We start from the raw sequence: 21,246 nt of genomic DNA on the forward strand, positions 1-21,246 counted from the left end.
TAACCGTTATGGGGTCATCTTTTCTTTCCTATTTTAGGACTTGGTTTTTGGCTCCCCTCCCTTCCATCATCAGCTTTTTTTCATTTCTGTTGGACGGTCCCTCTCCACAGAATAAATGTTGTAATAACTGCCATTGCAAAGTGATCATAGTAATAATAATAGACAAAATTTTGTAATAACTGCCATTGCAAAACAACAACAACAATTTCCCTGACTCCAATCAGGTACAACCCCATTTGTTTGCTTCTCTTTGTAACAAAACACCTGAAAAAAAAATGTTTACAATTACTAACTTCATTTTCTTACATTTTATCCCTGCCTGCTCCAACTTTAGCTGGGGTTCAATTCCAGCCAATATAGTGAAATGACACCTCAAGATCACCAGAGATTTTTTTTTTTTTGTACTGGGAATTGGACTACTTGCCTTGTATGTGCTAAGCATGAGCTCTACCACTGAGCTACACCTCAAATCCACCAGTGATTTGTATCTTGCATCAGCAAGTAGTCAATAATTAGTTCTTCCTTCTGCTGAAATTTGTCAAGAGTTGATTGCTTTCATTGAATTTTTGTTTTATGTTTTGGGGTGCCGCACTCTCCTTGATTTTTCCTCTTTTCACTTTCTTTTGGATACTTTTATTCTGACTGAGTATACCAGATTACAAAAGACTAATCACAGTTTTAAGATAAGCAACAAAGATAACAGATGCATCTGGGGCCTGAATGAACCAAATGCTAATTCACTTTTAATCAACCCTGTGTTCTTTGATAAATGAAATAAATGCCATTTCCCCAGTCATTTAACAAAGATTCCTCAACTCAGAAGTCAGGAAGACACTATTCTAGCCTGGACCAGTAATGAAATGAAAAAGCTAATCCAAAGGTCTTTCTTAACTTTTTTTTTTTACCTCCTCCTTTTACAGGAGAAAGTAAACTCAGTATCATCATTTAAGTAAAGGATTGAGTGGCCACCATGAGGTAGACATAGCGGAAGGAATTCAGAGATAAGATAACTACTTTCTGGGAGATGCTTACAACATAGTGGAGTATTGAGAAATATAAAAGTAACTATAGGCCTGTATATGAACGCCACTTGCATGGTATAAGCCTTACAGTAAATATTATATGTACAGATATGTTTTGTTTGGTCATTTAAGACTTCGCAGTGTAGGTGACATTTTAAGAAAAGTCTTGAGGGATGGCAGAGCTAAGGAGGAATGAATTCAGGAAGAGGGAACAGCATTATCATAGAAGCTACTCATATAAAAATTGTTAGATAAAATTTGTAGGAGGACATAAATTTGGAGTAGACTCCTGTACAGGGTTCAGTAAACCAAACCAATATGAAAGCACTCTTGCTAAATGTTTAATGAATAGCTGGCCTTCAGTAAATTTCTACGATTGAGCTTCAGTCTATCCTAAGTAGCTACCTGATTCAAATCAGTCAAGGTGCTGAGCTGTAACCCATTAAGCTATCAATATGCCTTATTTTTGTTTACTATCCGTAAATAACTATCTGATCATGTTGCTGGAAGAAAGTCTTTGAACTTGTGGTCGTGCAGGCTGCCCAATTTTAGAGTTGTTAAAGTCAGTTATGATTTTTAAATTAGTTGCAATTTGTCTAGGAATGGTCTAATGAGAGTGCTACCAGTACCACCACTAGACACTAGATGTCACAAGTGAAATGAATTCTAAAGAGTCTCTGCTTCTGTTAACATACTTCGGATTTATAGTTCAAGATGCAGATTCCTATACCCCGATAAGGTCCAGATACCATTCCTTAAATGCCAAAGGCCAGACAAATAAAAACATAACCTTTTATCTGTAATTTTCAGTTTATATAACGAGAGGCCATTTCCTCCACAGTAGTGATTACCCAGCATAGAAGGGGACTCTAGATACTGGGAAACAGCAACAAAAAAAATCCGGCCTACTTCCCATCATAACTCCTAATATTATAGCTGTTCAAACTGTAGATAGACAGATGTAGCTCGCTTATTATCTTTCCTTCATTGTGACTGCTTTAGACCATTTAGTTAGCAGAAGTGGTATAGAAGGAGGTGTTGTATTGCATTAACAAGCTGTGTTTATTTTGACACAAACTTATTTAATAGTTGTTTTAGGTACTACAGCTTCCTTCTCCCTGTGACCTTTCCTATGTGTGTACACAGATAGAGACAGAGAGACATATCTGGTGTCTCTTCCTCTTCTTACAGGACATTAGTTGTATTTTAGGGTCCCACGCTTATGACCTTATTTAACCTTAAAGACCCTATCTCAACTCACATTGGAAATTAGGGCTTTGGCATATGAATTTGGGGGTACAAATTAGTCCATAACACAGGGTATTAATAAAAAATCCACTTTTCTGCAGTCCCAGTGACAAATCTCATTGGCTTGGATTCATTCACATACACATCTTTTAAACAATCATGGAATCAAGGTGATGGGTATCCCAGAGCTGAATGGTAGAATAAATTGTAAGGAACCAGCATGGCTGAAAATGAAAGGAAAGATGAATCACTCAAAGAACAAATGCAGTGCTTTTGGCAGGAGTGAGAGAAATTGATGCTGAGAAGTTAACCAACAAATGCTGACCATATTGGGATAGCACACACTTGCTTTGAGTGAGGACTTCATCTATGAAGAGCAAAATAGAGCTCTTTGAAGAGCTGAAGATGGTCCTACACACTGTAGCTCCCAAAGAGACTGGGTTTCATTACCGCTGTTACTATTACACAGTCAAATTTGCCTGCCTGGAACAATTATTCATTTTGATATCTAATTATCACAGTGGGAATTGTGACAATTCAATTTCCTGGTCTCTTGCTTGTTGCCACTAGGTGACAGTCTTTGCAAATATTTTTTTCTGAACAAAACATATTCCTGGCACAGAAATTAAATTCTGTTGGAAGAGGTGGTTTCAGTTAGATTAGCCAAATGCACATATTTTTTTTAAATCCTGAGACTTGAAGTTCTTTTTTTTTAAAGAGAGAGTGAGAAAGAGAGAGAAATAATTTTTCAATATTTATTTTTTAGTTTTTGGCGGACACAACATCTTTGTATGTGGTGCTGAGCATCAAATCCGGGCTGCACGCATGCCAGGTGCGCGCGCTACCGCTACCGTTTGAGCCACATCCCCAGCCCTTGAAGTTCTTCAAAATCATAGTTACCCCTCATCTGGAATACTCTTTCTCTACTTAATTCACTTTTCTCATTCTTTCCTCTGAAGAGATCTATGACTAATGTTTAAGTCATATGCATATAACACACATTCAAGAGTCAGGATCTGTGTTCCTACTGCAGGCTCTGTTACTTCCTAGCCGTGGTTTTCTTTAACCAACTAGTTGGCCTTTCAGAGCCTCCATTTCTCTATGTACAAAATAGGATAATCAGTGTACCTGATTTAGTATGTGTGAAGCTTAAATGAGCTAACACTCTTAAAGTACTTAGCATAGTGTCAGCAAACATTAGTTGTTATTTTTGAGAGCATTGTCTTGACTCAAATGTCTTTTCTGTTGGGACCCTTTTCTGAATTCCTAGCCTAGGGCTTGTCTTCTACATAGAATTAATAGCACTCTGTGCTTATCTTTTAAAACACTTATGATTCATAATTTGAGTAGTTTATGTCTGCCTCCTCCACTAAACTGGAAGCTCTTGGAGGATGCTCACCTCACTACAGTTTCTCCCAGCAAGTGCCACATTGTCCAGGACATCCCGGTGATTGAGTCTGATGAATGAATAAAAAATACATATTCAAAGCACTAATATTAAATGCAATTTATTGATATAAATAATGAATCTGTAAACCTTTGTATCTCCTTGAGAGATTAAAGTAACTTGTAAAAGAATTATTATTTATCCTTAGTGGAAAATACTGAACATTTGTTAAAAATCAGTTTTCATGAAAAAAATCTCCCTGGGAGTGTATACTAAATAAGTGTTCGGATTATTTGATATCCTCTGCAATTTCAATTGCTTTATCTACCTATGACATTATAGGTGTTCTTCATTTGAACCAATATTTCCTCACTGAGAATTCACCCCTTAATGTTATGATTCCAATTCAAACATTTTGTTCTTTTTTTTTCCAGTGCTAGGGAACAAGCTTGGGCTTTGCAGATGCTAGTCAAGTGCTAGATCCCTATCAAGAATTTAAAATGAAATAGTGAATTTAGAATGCAAAATAGCTGTTTTGGAGATGACTACAAAGCAAAGAAACCTTGGCAGAAGTAAATGTTCATTGTGTCTAATACAGAGCTTTATATATTAAGTTCTCTTAAAAGGAGAACTATGCTTGATGAATTTAAAGTTTTACAACTTGTACTTTTCCAATATTTCCTCAGGTCCTGGGCAGGTTTATTTATATCCTGGTAAAAACAATGTGGTACATGACCTATTCATTTTCACACATAGAAAATATTTGAGTGTATGATTTCACTAATCCTTAAAATCCCTTAGCTATGAAATGAGCAACTAAAAAGACCCAAAAGCACAGTTGTGAGAAATGCTAGAGAAATGTTAGTTGTTTTCTAAAATATAATTTAATGTTTCCAAAGTATTCTCAAAATATGAGAAAAGGAGAAAGTGCTTTGTGGGCTTGAGATACCCCATACAGTCAAATCTTTGTTTTGTTTCTTTCTTTCTTTTTTTTTCTTTTCTTGTGGTGCTGGGGATTGACCCAGTACCTTGTGCACTCTATACCAACTGAGCTGTGACTTTAATATTCAGCCATGGTGGAGAATCACTGGACCAGCTGATCATATAAAGAGGTAGGATCAAGTGAGTCCCTTAGCATTTTTTTTCCTGGTTGTTAAGAGCTTTATGCATTGTTAAAATTCCTATTCAATAGCTTTGTGGAATGAATTTTCTTCTTCAGTTCATTAGGCCTTAAAGTTCAAACATTTTCACAAATCTCTGTGCAATAGTAGTGTTGCCTGATAAAATACAGGATATCCAGTTAAATTTGATTTCAGATAAATGAAACTTTTTTAAAAGTATGCCCAGGCAATGTTTGCAATGAATAATAAAAATTATTTACTGTTTATCTGAAATTCAAATTGAACTGGAACCTTGTATTTTTTTTAATTTCTAATTTTTATTTTTTTTTAGTTGTTGATGGACCTTTGTTTTATTTATTTATATGCTGTGCTGAGAATCAAAACCAGTGCCTTATGCATGCTTGGAAACACTCATTGGTAGGAGAACATGGCTTATCCTTGGGAAAGACAGCAGTCAAATTTGGATTGGAGAGAGCACCATCCCATTAGTCCTCAGAATCTGGGATTTTTACTTTAGCTCTGACCTGTTCTAGCTGCATCAGTGGAAGATAAACATGCAGGGATTGGAGGTGTATGTCAGAGTATGTGTTTAGTATGCTTTAAGCATTGGGTTCAATTCCCAGTAACTCCCAGCCACCCCCCCCCAAAAAAAAAGGCATCAGCATATTAAGAATTAAAGACTGCTTAAAATCCCCCAGTGAGCCAAGAAGATTTTCCTTTTGCTAGGGGTGTTGTGAAAAGTGCAGAAGAGGAGGGGTATGGCTATGCAAGGAGATAGGATACAGAAGAGGTGAATACCTGAATCTGGAGTCTAGGATTTGCTTTCAGGAATCCTAGCTGCAGTAGTGCTGGGATTTCTTTTTTTTTGTCATTTTGAGTCTTTTCTATGGTTTAAAACTTGTTTTTCCTTATTCTTTTTTCACATTATAATTCCTTAATCTACCTGAATATCAGATACCTTCTGCCCTGGCTGGAGTTAAGATTATTCCCAGCTGGAACTGTTCTCCTAGCCTAGTGAGTCCGAACTAATGGAAACTTTCAAAGTCCCTGACAGTCTTGGAAGAACCTTAATCTCAAGAGGCTTCTTAAGCAGTCTGGATGCCTTTTGGCCTGAAACTCAAAGGACTGTTTACCTCTAGCTCATTCCTGATATTTCCTTCCTCCCCTTCATCCCAAGAAGGACTAAAAGTCATGGTTGGTGTATTTCTTGGGCAACAGCAGTATCCACAAAGGGAAAAGGAGTGAGATTTCACAACAATTTCCAGAAAGCAGAAGTTGTAGTTATTTTACCAAATTGGTGCCTGACATTTTGATGAACAACTCTTGAGCATCCCCTTATAATTTCCTCCAAGTAGAAGATGGGCAAACAGGTGAAGTGTCAAATCCCTCAGTGCTAGTCCAAGTTAACTAATGGAAGGAGGTGAAACAGGTGAAGCACATTAACTTTTAACCTGATAACAGTGATTTTTTTTCAGTAAGCATTGGATGTTTAAAAGAGAAATGTCTATTGGCAGCAAGAAGACAAAACAAAGGGGCCATGGAAAGGGCTGAAGTTGGCCCGAATCATGCAACACACTTGCAGATCAGCTGGGCCCACTTTGCACAGATGTTTTTATAGGAACAAGAGGAGGGGCAGGTATTGTAACACTTACATATTAGCGTATTATCACCATGCTCCTCCTTTCTCATGTGGCTGGAAAAAAAGAGGCTTTGGGTTGTCACACCTGAATTCAAGATAATCATATATATTGAGAATAGACCCCCATCGATTCTCAGCCTTTTGGCTAAGATCAAGTGGAGAATAGATCTTTAAGTCCACATAAAGTGGGTTAATTTATCTTTTAAGATGCCAACACTGAAAAGCAAAGAGCTGCATCTCTATTTACTTATGAATAAAACAATCATTATCAGCTATTTTATTCCTAGATGAACAAACTCAAAACAATTTGGAGAAAATGCTTCTAAAAATCTATCTCCTTGGGCCTAAATATTGACATTGTTTTAGCACATTCCAGGATTAATCCTTGTTTTTCTCGATTGTCTTGGTCTTCCAGTTCTTCTGGAATTTTTCAGTACTATCTCTGGGCAATACTTGTTACAGAAAGTGGAGCAAGTTGGGTTTCCATGTAAATTTGTGTACAAATTAGTAGCTCAACATTGCCACATACAGTGTAGGAAAAATCTTTGAGCCAAAATTAGAAATGGAATATGTATGGAACACACACACACACACACACACACACACACACACACACACACTTGGATTGTCAGCTTGTTTTGGAAAATCAAAATGTTTCTTTATCCTGTACCCACATTCCTCATCTCAGTAATTCATTCTGATCTTTGTATTGGTCTGGCTGTACTTTTTCCAGTTCACCACTGCCTCTTTTCATTTTATTATTATTCAGTAAGGTGAGTCAGATATAAGGAGACAATTATATTACTTTCATGCATTGTTCCTGTATGCATTTGAATTTGCCAGAAAAATTTGATTATGGTATGGCTCCATTGTCCTCCAACCTGATTCTGTGATTTTCTTTTATTCAAATGGAATTCTCAATCCTGCTATAGATAATCTGATATTTGCTTGGGGGAAAGAACTCAGCTATATTGTAGCTATAAAGTTCTGTCATTTCTGTCATATTTCAATTAGTTTGTTTAAGGCATGAATGAATTTGTGACCAACAGAATAACTCTTAAGTTGATTTTCTTCTTTGGCTGTATTTTCATTGGTGAAGAATTAATTTTGATCATTTGGATAAGCTCATCTATAAATGGAAAATGGAATTAGCAATTTGAATGTGGCTGCAAGTGTAGGCAAAATATAGAGAAGTAGTTCTTAACTTTTGGATCTTCTCGACTTAGTATCAGACAACTTTAGCACTAGAAGGGACTTCATGGACAATAGCTGGCCCCATAATTTACAAATAAAACTGAACTTATCATAAGTAAAGTAATTTGTTCTTGATCACACTATGGGTTGGTGTCAAATCTGGCACACAAACTCATCTCTTTTGAATTTAACCAAGGCTGATATTATTTCCATTACCCTTAGTGGCCTTCAATTATATAATAGATACAATTTTAGGCTTATTTATCAGTTTTCATTGTTGTTTACTATTTATTTCATGAAGCATTATTTATAACAAAATTATAACATTGTCACAACTATTTTATAAGTTTCCAAATTATTTGTGATAAAATTATAAATAATTTTGTAGGCTCTTTTCTTAAAAACATGAAGATGACCTCAATAATGAAAAATGTGTAATTCATATTTTAAGAAAAAGGACTTCCAAACAAAAAAGCTATCAGTAGTTATTTGTCTTTTCATGACTTTAGATGGCTTCTCCCACTCTTCTCTTTTATTATCTTGTGTACATGTTTTAATATTACTTTTATAATTGTTAAAATTTTTAAGCAGTTATATGCAAGAAACAAAAGCAAATCCAATCTGATAAAGACATGAAGCATTTATGTGATATTAAAATCTTTTCACACTTCATTCATTCCTGTGAGTGAGATGTGAAGACCATTTCCTGTGACCCAAATATGCAAACACACAGAGAAAAGATTTGACACTTTCCCACAGTAAAAGAAGAATGTCTGGTGGCCATGACTGCCAGGGGCATGTGCTGAGAGCTGTGACCAAGAGTGCATCCCAGGCTGAGTTAAGGTTAAAGTCCCCCAAATCTCTTAAGGATGACCTCCTCACAGTATCTGGCTAATCAACTTTACCTATATTCTGGTATGGATTTTTATTTTCTCTGAAATTCTGAAAGCTAAAGAAAATTCAAAATTTAGAGTACTTTTGTCTGGTTCTAGGGAACAAAAAGGCATAAAAGTTAGTACCCATGCCCAACCTGTGTCCAGAGGCAACAGCTGCATGGTTGCCAGGGGAAGAGTTTACTTGGAGGGCGAGAGAAAACACTTCTTAATAAATAATGTGTTTTTATGACTTCTGTTTCTGGGAAACCTGATATGTACAATGCACCTACACATATTGGAGGTCAAGTTCCAACTGTGTTTTTATTAAATATTTGACTGTTTTATGTGTTTTTAGACTGAATTTGAGACCTGGGTGATTAAGGAGTATGTCTGTAAAGAGTTTGCCTCTCTGTCCTGTCTCTCTTCTGTCTCTCTCTCTCTCTCTCTCTCTCTCTCTCTCTCTCTCTCTCTCTCTCTCTCTCTCTCCTCTCTCTCCTTCCTTCCCTCCACACATACAAACATACACACACAAATACATATGCATATACACTCACACCTACATAGCCCATATACTTTACATATGTCCGTACTAAATTTTGTAATTAGTTGACACCACTTTCTCATGCTCCTTAATTTTATTTCTTAAGAAGGTAAAGCATCAAAATCCACTGATAGCTTGAAGTTAATCAGTGAATCAATATCTTCAGTTCTCTGATATCTTCCCTGAAAAGCTGGGCTGCTTGAGAGAATGCTCTTGATAAGCAAATCCTATATTTTACTTCTGTGAGGAAGGCACCGTTTTACTTATTTCTTCTCAATAATGGAAGAGACACAAGTCCAGATATTCTGTTAGTAAGAAGGTTATCTGTGATAGGAGTGTGGTTCTAATCATTCTCATTCCACCTAAAGGAAAAATTCTATCACAGTTGCTTAATTCCTTTATTTATGTTTACAAAACTTTAATAAAAATACAATTGCCCCCAAACTGTGAAACTTTGGAAGGGAATATCCATGGGCCATCCTTTCAGAGGCTGCGAATGTCTTGTAGGCTGGGGCTGGTATAGACACTGAGACCAGCCTGGCCTTTCCTCCTCCCTGATTCCCCTTTCTAGCCCTCAGACACACAACTGAAGAGGGAAGTTGGAGGAATTTTGTATTCCACTCTAGAACCTATTCTGGGAATCAGTACAGTGCGCCTACGAAATAAATGAGGCTAATGTCATTTCTAAACAAATACTGAGGTATGGAGATGTAATGAGCATCTGATGATTCCACTGCGTATTAGTGTAATAAAGAATAAAAATAATAATTAAAAAAAACACCAGTATTCCGCCTTAGAAATGGTTTCGTTTACGGGTCTCACATATCGTTTATAAAACCTGTTTGAGGGAAAGGAAAAAAAAATGGAACTTTTAGTTGGATTCTTCATTAAAACTTGTAACATTCTTTTATTTTTCTCCAGAGACCGCCCAGGCGACAGTGTGCACTTTGCATTCCCTGGTGTCCCCAGTTGCTGTGTGCTCCCCGCCCTCTTTCAGGACGCAGATGAAATCCATCTTCTGTCTTTCATGGGAGTGGTGGGAGGACACAGAGGTGGGGAGAGAATCAAGTTTAAACACTAAGAAAATGAAAACAGATGCGTGGAGGGGGTGGGGGGGCAAGGCTGGTGGGAAGGAAGAGACTGGAAGCCGTTCCCAGTGCTGGCAGCTTCTGCACCTCCCTCCTCCTCCTCCCCAGCAGGACCCCTCCCCCAGGCTGGGGGGGGAGTAGGGGGGGTGCTGGCCTCTGAAGGCAGCGCCCAGGGGGAATCTCTCTTCTCTGGGGTGGAAACCTTGCTTGGAATTCTCTACCCTGTAAAATGTTTGTAATTAATTGGACGAGCCTGGGCTGCGGGGGGGGGGGGATGGTGTCCCAGGAAGGGAGGGTGGGGGTAGAAAGGGACCAAGTGTTTTAAACTCAGGAGAAGAAAAGTGTAGGGCTTTGTTCCTCTGCAGGCACGGAGCAGAGCGCAGAGGCCAAGAACAGCAGCTCCCCCTGCCTGGCGGGAGGATCCAGGGGGCGTGAGGGGACCAGCGACAGGTAGCTGGCCTGGGCAAGAAGCTGCTGTTTGCAGAGGGGTTGGCGGGCCTGCCGGACACTGGAAGCCATTGTGGACAGAGATGGCCTGGAGCAGGGCAGGCTGGCCATCCATCACCCGGCCTCCCAGCAGCTCCGGGCCAAAGCCGGCGCCGCCCCGCCCACCCCGGCTCCGCCCAGCCGCCGGCCACCGCAGGGGGCCCTGGAGCTGACTTCAGCGCCCCAGCCCCCCGAAGGCAGACACCCCTGTCCGGCCCCTTCTGAAACCGCAGGGCACCGCAGACCTGCGGGGCGGGGGGAGGTGGGGGAAGGAAGCTGGGACTCCACCAGAAGACTGGTTGCCCAGGGGTCTCTGTCCCCCATCTCCTGGCCGCAGAGGGAGCCATCCTCCAGCACAAAATCCCTGTTCCCAACCACGAAGCGGCTGCCTGCCCACCCTAACACGGGCTTTTTATATCGCTTCTCACACCACTGCCTCAGGACCTGCTTTTACAAGACGGGTGTGGGGTGGCCAACTGGAGGTGACTTTTCCTTGTGGCACCGGAGGCATTTGGCTGGGAGGCTGCTGGTCATGTTACTGGAACTGTGTGGGCTGGGCCGGATGCGCTGTGCTGAGAGAACCCTGAGGAGGACCCAGGCAGAACCAGAAGGAGCACCCGGGAGGGACACTGCCATTCTCATGGCCTCTGTCATCACACAGTACTTCGTGAACAGGCAGTTTTCCACCTCGGAGACTTGTTCGCTTGAATAAACAGCAATCCGAAAGAAAATCTCTGTGTGTTTGCCAATGAGCATCTCATACAACTCCCAATATGCTGTTTAAAATTAATTGGACCCAATCCAGGACTTCATTGTGGGAACACAAGGGTCAGTTATGCAAGAGGCGTCATTGTTCTGTCTGTTTCCAGCTCCTCTTATGTGCTGAATGTGCTGCAGAAGGTGGAAGGTCTGGGAGTTTCAGCCAGTGCCAGGATCCAGGGCAAACTAGGCAAAAATGCTAGAAGACACTGGACCCACAAAGGGCCCTGGGCTATGACTAGGTCTTCCCCGACTCAGGACAAGGAAGACCTGAAGCATACAGAAGCCTGGGTGACTTGAAACAGGCAGACATCACAAGGCCTAGCCTTACAGCTGAGACCTGTAGGTCTACAGGCATGTGGCAGCAGAAGCCTGGGTGACGTAAAACAGACAGACATCAAACGGCCTTACCTTACAGCTGAGATCTGCCGGTCTCCTGGCCTGTGGCAGAGCCATTGGGACTTTACAAGTTCTTGCAACTTCTTGAGAGGCATACTAGTGTTTTAGGCCTCTGTCTTCAATGACCCTATATTGCTTCATAGAACCTCAGTGATGCTGGCATTTCCCCTTGTATGATCTGGTTACAGATTAGTTTTCACAGACATTTTACAGCCACTAGGATTGGGGTACAAAGTCTGATACTTTCCTCTCTTCCAAAAACCCAATATTTCTGAGCCCACCTGCTCCACTGTCCACTTGTGTTACTGATTCTGTGAATTTTATTTAAAAAAATTGAACATAATAATTTATTCATCCTCATATACCAATATGTTGACTCAAAGGATAAAAAATTCTTTTTTTTTTTTTTTTGGTCTATAGAAGAATTGCATCCTCAAGAAACAGAAGAAATTGGCTCCTGTCAGAACAGGTTTACTCAGTAAACTGCATTTGCCAAACTGTTTCATTGAAGGAAAGTAACTTCTGTGGCTGAGTTTCTTCAAACTGTTGAAAAATACTCAAAGGCCCTATCTCTATAAATCAATGATCTAGAACAGTCTTCATTAAAAAAAAGGCATATCTGATATACAAGTTTTCAAAGTAGCTCATCTGGCTTTTTATTACTTTGATTTGTGTCTTTATCCACGTAAGATTTAATAGAAAAAATAGCTGGGCATAGTGGTGCAGGTCTGTAATCCCAACAATTCAGGAGGCTGAGGTAGGAGAATGGCAAGTTGGAGGACAGCCTTAGTGATTTAGAAAAGCCCTAAGCAACTTTGTTAAACCCTCTCTCCAATTTTATAATAAAAAGGCTGGGTATGTAGCTCAGTGGTAAAACACTCTGAGTTCAATCCCCAACACTAAAGTAAATAAATAAATAAATGAAATAGGAAAAATGAAATCCAAACACCAAAATATGGCAGAATTTCAGTTGGGTCTCTAAGGAATGGCAAAAATATACAAAGTATCACCAAATTTTAATAGACCTCCCCTTCTTTAATTACCATAATGAAACTGAAAGAATAAAGCAAATAGAAATATGTTCTTCTATATTCCTATCCCCCTACCCAAATACTGCCCACCTTTAGTTTAACTTACCAAGATTTGGGGTTGAAAGTTACCCAGATCTGACCAGGAACTTTTTATTATGAATAATATTTGGGGATAAATCTTGATGTGATTCACAATATTAATACTATAACAACAATTACTATAGGCACCAACTGTGGTCATTCTCCAAATACTTTTAGGTATTATTTTAATATTATGACCCTCCTGATATGCATTGTTATCTCCACTTAGGTGAGGAAACAAAGTTCAGGTACATTAAATGTTTTGCCCAGAGTCACGCAGCTAATGAATATAAACCAACCAAAAATATGAGCTGTCTTTGGGCTACTATAACAAATTAATATGGACTGGGTGGATTAAACTTCAAGCATGTATTTCTCACGGTTCTGAAAGCTAAACGGGTCAAGATCCTAACAAATGTGATGTGTGGCAAGAGCTCTACTCCTAGTTTTCAGGTGTCTGCCTTCCTGTTGTATCCTTAACATGAAAGAAATCAGAGATAGGAATCAATCTCTGTCATCACTCTCTCTGTCCTTATAAGGGCACTAATCCCAACACGAGGGCTAACCCTCATGACCTCATCTAAATCTCATTACTTCTCAATGTCCCCACCTCCAAATACCACCCACTTGGGGTCAGGGCTTCAACATATAATTTTGAGGGTGACACAATTCAGTCCAGAGCACACATCTTCAGATGAAGGTTTTGTTTTTTTTTTTTTTTTTTTTTTTTTGTGCATGTCTTTGGTTTGGTTGTATCCTCTGACCATGAGCCCTGACTGATCTGGATAGAATAAGAATGCAAATCTATGATTTCCAGAGAAACTGCACAAGGCCCTAAAAACAATACAGGATAGCCTCATGAAGAAATAAAAGATAAATATAAGCATGTGCTAGACAGAACTTTCCAGGAATAAAAAATATTTATCAAGTACCCTCAAAATACATCATTTTAAACCTGAATTAAAAAGGAAGATGGAACAACTAATTTGCCAGGTAATTACTAAGCTATCGTTATTTTATTACCTCATTAATTTGACCTCACCAGAACATTAGCCCTGTGAACATTAAGAACCAACCTCCAAGTATAGGGACCTAAATTCAGGCTGTGGGTCCCAGATGTAATATTGACAACTTACTAAAAAGGTCATTAAAGGGCTAGTGTCTTCATGTGTAGAACAGTAATATTAAAAAAATACTTATCCCCTGAGTTTTATTCTGAGATTTTTAATGAGACACTGCATGCACTGGTGCTTTGCAGAAGAGTGGGGGATGAGTAAATGTCCGCTTTTCTCAGAAGACCACAGGCCTTTAAAAAAAATAGAACACTATTTTAGCTAAGATGAAACATGAAAAAGACCCACCCCAAAAGTACTTGCTGGTTCATTTGAGGAGGAGGTCTATTTCAGATTATTTTTCAGTTCCTTTTTTGGGAACTGATTAGTTTACCCAAAAAGTTTAGCCATCACAGGAAACCTGGGAAAGGAAGCCATTCACACTCTAAAAATAAAAAGGATTTCAGCCAACCTTAACCTGAATAGGTATTATATTATTTTATTTGGGTCTTTTCCTCCAACACGAGTTCAAATAAAAATAACCAAAGGTACTTAAACTCTCTTTCTGCCCAGTGACCTGGCTCTGCAAAGGCCCTGAGGCTTTGGTACTGTGTATGAGAAATTGGAGGTATTTGCCTGGGAGGACCCCACCTGTGTCTTGCCTGACTGTTCAATAATTGCTAGTAGTCAGCATAGGTGAAGATAGGGAGGAGACAGAAAGCGGGGGTGGGGGTAAGCTGAAACAGTCTTTAAATAGCTAAGATGGGTTTTTTTGTTGTTGTTGTTGTTTTTTTTTTTTTTTTTGGTTTTCTGTTGAACAAATATGGAGAACAGAAGGACAAAGAAAAAAAATATGTGGAGCTTAAAGACTGTGCAAGCTCTTCCACTGCAAATAAAGGTAGGTATGAAAGCGTTCTCTCCTCCTAGTAAAAGTCCCTCTCTCAAGAAAAGCAGAGGATCCACCCCCAGTTCAGGGCAGACCTCATCTTCCCATGATTGCAACAGCACCAAATGACACCATACCAGCCACAGGCCCTGGCCAAGCTTTGACTGGCCAGTCATCGTGCAACTCAGCATAACTACACAGGCAAAATAAACTAGGAATCAAGGTTACCTGCTTCTGGAAGAAATACGACTTATGGAACCTCTTTATAGACTTGGGGATTTTTAAGGAAAACAGTGAAAACCCAAAAGCATCCAGAGTGATAATCCACACATCTAATTTACTCAAAAAGCATTCCGCTCGTCTGATTTGGTCTATGTAGAATTAGACTTCATCTCCAAGTGGTCTGTTGATTGTGATAAAAGCACAAAGATCACTCATGTAAGGAAGAACTTTTTTTCAGATGATCCTGCTTATCCTGGTGTGAGACCCTTAGTGGAAAATGTAGGAAGACAGTGAACAAGTGAGCGGATCTACACCTGGCAGTCAGCCAGAATGCTCCGTATTCCCTGGCAGGTGTATATAATCTATTAGGCTGTAAATTCCTTGAGTACATGGACCATGACTTCCATTTCCTTTGTACCCTCCCCCCTGCACCTAGTACAGCAGCCTGCATGAAGTCCATAGTCAGTAAATGTTCTCAGTTGTCCGACATTTAGAACTCTGTTTTTTAAGGACCACGTCTACCCCCCTCAAAACCAGGACTACATATATGACTGTGGTCCATCATATCAGATGTGCCATATTTATTTGGATAGTTCTCTCCTGATACCCACATGCTTTTTAGCAGGTTTCTACAGCATGGGCTGATTCCTCCACCTTCACTAGCCTGGGAATACAAGGAACTCCAGCCTTGAAGCACCTGCAGTTGAGACAGGGGCTACTCCCCACTCTTTCCAGAATTTCCTCTCAGCAAGTCTCCGATGCCTGCTTTTGCTACAATGATATAAGAGTGGTCAGTGATTAAACACAAGTCCATTCATGTTCCAGCCATAAAGGATATGCTGGCTTGTTTTGTTTTGACGGCATCAGCCGCTGCTGCTACTTTAGCTGATAATTGTGCTGAAAGAGGAATTCTGGGGAGAAAAACATTTATATCTGTAGATGCACACACCCACACACCACACATACACATTATATGTAAAATGTAACAACCAAGGGTTAGCTCAAAGTTACAAGGAAAAACAGTTCAGAAATATACGAAGATAGATAAAATTTTCACCAAATTGGAATATTCATATATTGTACAGTTTACTGTTGTGATTTTAAATTAAAATATTATGTTATTTAGGTGTTTTTTTTTCCTCTCTATCTGTCACACCACCTATTTCCCAGCTTCCTTGTGGGGACCATGTGACTTTGTCTGGTCCATGGAACTTGGGTTGAATGAGACACATTGTTTCTGGCTTTGAGCCTGAAGCCTTCCTGTGTGCTCTTAGAAGCTATCTCCCCTCTGCTTGCTAGTCAGTGTCTAGTAGCTGGAGGAGGTTGCTGAAGCCCTTGCCAACTAATTCTCAATTAGGGGCAATTTTATGTCCAGGGGTCATTTGGCAATATCTGGATCCATTTTAAATGTCACAATAGGACAAGGTACAATTGGTAACTAGTGGACAGAGGCCAGACATGCTACTAAACATTTCGGAGTACAGAGAATGGCTGCCACAACAATGAGTTACCCAACCTAAAATGCCAATAGCACTGAGACTGAGAAACCCAGTCCCAGCAAGGATTGACCTTCCAGTTGAAAAGATCCTGGATCCCTGAGTGACCATGTAGAACAAGTACTTCCGGCCATCATCAGTTCACATCTCCACTCGTCACCATTTTTTGTTGTTGGCTTCAAATCTATGTAAATATTGTGAGAAATAAACTGTTGTGTTAAACCCCTGGGATTTTAAAATTGTTTTTAAGACAATTAGCCTATGCTGGTTAATAAATAATAACTAGGGAAGGCAATCAGTATAGGAAAAAAACTCAGAGATGTTTCTAAAGAATAAGATACAAAAAAAGTGAGAAAAATGTGTTTAATTTTAAGTTTGTTTGTGTGTGTGTGTTTGTTTGTTTGTTTTGAGGCGATTTTATCATAGAAATTGAAGTCCTGGTATGGTCCCCAAAAGGAGTATTTTGCAATTAAGAGCTCATTAGATGTCTTGTGCAATAAAAATGAACGGGCCCACCAGGGCACCTGAAGCAAACAAATGAGGAAGATAGCACTTCCCACACTTTGCATGGTACCATGCCAACTTTCCTCACCATTCTTCAAATGGCTAACATGGATTATACTGCTGCTGCTTAGTCTAAATGCTTATAAGGAATAACAAATATAAAAGCATGAGGAGGATATGCAGTCAGTCATCATTTAACAGCAGGGGACACATTCTAAGAAATATGACATTAGGCAGTATTGTTATATAAACATCATAGAGCATATTGACACAAACAAGGAGAGTATAGCCTACTACACAGCTAGGCTATATGCTATGTGTGCATGTGTGTGTGAGAGAGAGATACATACACATACATAGACAAGGCATATATATGCATGCCTACTGCTTCTAGGGCCAAAATAAATGAATAAAATTAAGATGAAATCAAGCATAAGAGAAAATGGTGTGATCAGTAGATTCAGTAAACATGAGATGTAAGAAGCTGCTGCCAGCATAACATGGAATACAGTTTTACAGTTGATTGATTTTTGTAAGTAGAAGTACACTCTAAAATAATGAAAAAAAGATATTATATAGTACATACATACCAGCAACATAGTCATTCAATATCATGATCAAGTATTATGCCCTGCACATGACCATACGTGCTATACCTTTATTTGCCTGGCAATTCGTTAGATTTGCTTATGCCAGTAGAACTACAAACATGAGTGATGTGTTTTGTCACAACATTGCAATGGCTTTGTCAACAGGTAATAGCAGCTTTTCAGTTCTGTTACGGGAAACCATCCTACATGCAGTCCATCATTGACCCAAATGTCATCGTGCAACGTAACTATACTTTCAAAAGAAGTACAGAGACTGGATGGGGTATAGCTCCCACTGACTCATCTGGAAACCTTCTGTGCTTATGGTTTTATTTATTTATTTTTACTTTTTTGACCACTGACACCAACTCTTCCTGGTGATTTTCCCTATCTTGACCTGACTAAATTCTCACACATTTGTCATATACCCACAACATTTTGTGATAAATCAAGGACTTAGAGAAGAAACAAAAAACAATGGTGAGAGCAGCTGCTGGCTGAATAGTTAGTTGAGCAGGAAGCTGGTCACAGTACCAAGAGCCCAGAGTTAGGCAAGACAATTAGGTCAGATAATTGACATCATAAAGTATATGTAAGAACTGGGCAGTGGACAGAGGAGGAAAAAAATGTAAATTAGTTTTCTCCATAAAATCTCCAGACTTAAATGGCTTTTAAACCTTTTCTAATCCTCAAAGGGCAAGAGAGATAAATATTATTTATTCCATCCAAAAGTTATCTTAAAATGGTGAAATGAGATGGACATCATTACCCTAAGTACATGTATGAAGGAAAAAAATGGTGTGACTCTACTTTGTGTACAGAGATATGAAAAATTGGGCTCTATATGTATTGTATAAATTGTAATGCATTCTGCTGTCCTATATTACAAATTAAAATCTTTAAAACAATGAAAAAATACCATTTCTGTATACTATGAGCTTAACAAAAGAGAGATGCAAATGTAAGCATATCCCCTTTGACGTTGTCCAGTGAGTTTGGACCCCTCTCATTAGTTTAAATATTTTCTAAAATTTTCCTTGCAGATCTACACATCCCCAACTGCCTGCATGCTGCATGTGTGTAACCAAGAGCCAAGCATCAATCAATGTGATCTGTCACACCAAGTTCCACAGTTCCATGCCAGCCTCTTTCTTGGGCTGAGAACACAGCTGCACCACCTTCCAGCTGCTTCCCTCCCTTCCTCAAGGATTTCTCCAGCTAAATGGAACTGAAGTCTAATGTCCCTACATAGACACTCTGAGGTGCAGAGTGTCATAGAATGGGGAGACATGTAAGTAAACAGAGGCTAACAATAAAAAGCAGTCAGCGTTGTAAGAGGTGATTTTTTTAATATTTTTTTTTTTATTTTTTAGTTTTCTGGGAAAAAACATCTTTGTTTGTATGTGGTGCTGAGGATCAAACCCGGGCCACACGCATGCCAGGCGAGCACGCTACCGCTTGAGCCACATCCCCAGCCCAGAGGTGATAATTATTATCATCAACAGTCATGAACTGTTGGGCACAGCAGTAAGCACCATATAAGCATCCATCCATGTTCTCATTTGAGGAACCTGAGCAGTTCATAGAAGCATTTCATCATATAGTGTGTGTGGGCCCATGAAGATTCTGGGGACAGAGGACAGCCGCTGAGTCTCGATGTACAAATACATGGGAATAGTTGGAAAGACTAGAAAAGAATGCTCCCAGAAAGGACAGCAGCATGTGCCAGGACACAGAAGCAAGGGCGAGCATGGCATTCCTGACACGTATTTCAAGGCTCTAACTTGATAGAAGTTGTTCTTATTTTAAGCCAGATGATCCCAGGCCTTTCAACATTCTGATTGACTTTCTGAATCACTGGCCATCCTTCAGCCCAAAGATTTCCAAATATGCTTCATCTTAATGATTTGTTAGTAAAACTAATGGATTTCATCTACCCAACATAAGCATATTTATTCATTTTAAAAGTATGTACTTGTACTATTGTATTATATCGCATATGTTAAATAATATACACAAAGAAATATAATTTTTCAAAGGATAAGAGAGAAAAGCATACAATAGAGATGACACATAAATAAAATAGCTAACATTTCTTTTTGCCCACATCTCAGTTTATTCACTTTCTCATCAGAGAAAAAGTTTAGTCCATCAGAGTAAGGACAGAGTGATTCTGTTCATCATTGTGTCCCTACCTACCTAGTACCTGATAGTTATCGTGTCTTCAATGAACATTATATCAATGAATGGGTACATCCAAGCTCATTACCAAAGGGTTACAATAGCATTGAATGCAGAGGCAATTAATATAGAACATCTAACATCTTGTGAAACAAACTTCAATAGTAGTAAAATAGAGGTTACGATTTGCTTTATTACAGAAAAATAAAAAAATAAAATAAGAGCCATCAATACAGTAGTCATTGGGGTGCCACAGGACAATGTGAGGAAACAGAGCACCTATTTCTCTTTTCTTGAGCATCTGGCACAAAGAGAAAATCAAACTTACCTCTGTATTGTGTTTATTGTTCATCGCTAAAAAATAATATGCTGTATCAAAAAGCAGAGTGATCAATGAAGAACTGGAGGAGCTGCTTTACTCCCTGTGTCTCAGGCTGACAGTATGCCTAACTCTAGGACAGATACTCCTCTCTCTCCTGAGCCCTCAGGGTCAGTCCCTCCCTTCCAAAGAACACCCCTCAACCCAACAGAAGTCAGCAATCTAAGTATATCCCAGAGAGGAACTGAAACACAGAAAGTGCACTCCAGATTACATATGTTAAATCTTCTCATCAGATGATTCCAAGAAGTCATCACTTTTCTGGCTCAAAGCAAGGGTTTCTTGAGGAGAGGGTAAAGGAGAACGGTATCTCTCCAACTCTCACTAAAGTCTGTTAGTCCCCTTATAAGACCGTGCTTATTTATCATTCCATCCACATTTGAGTTTTGAAGAGGAAAAAGATTTTCCCCAATTAGAGTATTTTCCACAAATTCTTTTTTGTAACCATTTTTTTTTTTAGTTATACATGACAGTAGAGTATAATTTGACTTATTTATAAAAACCTGGAGTACCTCTTATTCTAAATAGGATCCCAGCCTTTGGATTGTACATTTGGTAGAGATGCACTACCAAGATCCATTTGGTAATGTGTTGTTAACTAATATATGTACATATATGTCAGAATCATTCCACTGTAATGCACCTTCCTGTCTCCTCTCCCTTCTCTTCATCCCCTTTGTCTAACCCATTGAACTAATTCTTGTACATTTTGACCTGACGATTCTACCCATGAGTCCCCATGAAGTCAGGTAAGAAAGATGGCCCCACCCAGGACATAAAGGCCTTGCATCTCCAGCATCAAGAGTTCCCTCTTCTCAGAACAGTGCAGCATCGGCTAGAAGACAGAGAGTGGGGAGATATCCCTGGGGAGAGTCTGTGGCAATTGTCTCATTTTCATTTTATCCTGAACAGGATGCTTTCATAAAAATTCAAGAGACACTTGTTTTGATTTTGTTTGCTCAATAAATCCATCCCAAGTGAGTACCACAACCCACCTCTGGTCCCCAAGAGTAAAAGCAGAACTCCACTTCATATTAGAACCCCTGAGTGACCAGCAACACCCCT

This window comes from Spermophilus citellus (assembly GCF_964194105.1).
Source record: "Spermophilus citellus genome assembly, contig: SCAFFOLD_304, whole genome shotgun sequence".
Taxonomy (NCBI): domain Eukaryota; kingdom Metazoa; phylum Chordata; class Mammalia; order Rodentia; family Sciuridae; genus Spermophilus; species Spermophilus citellus.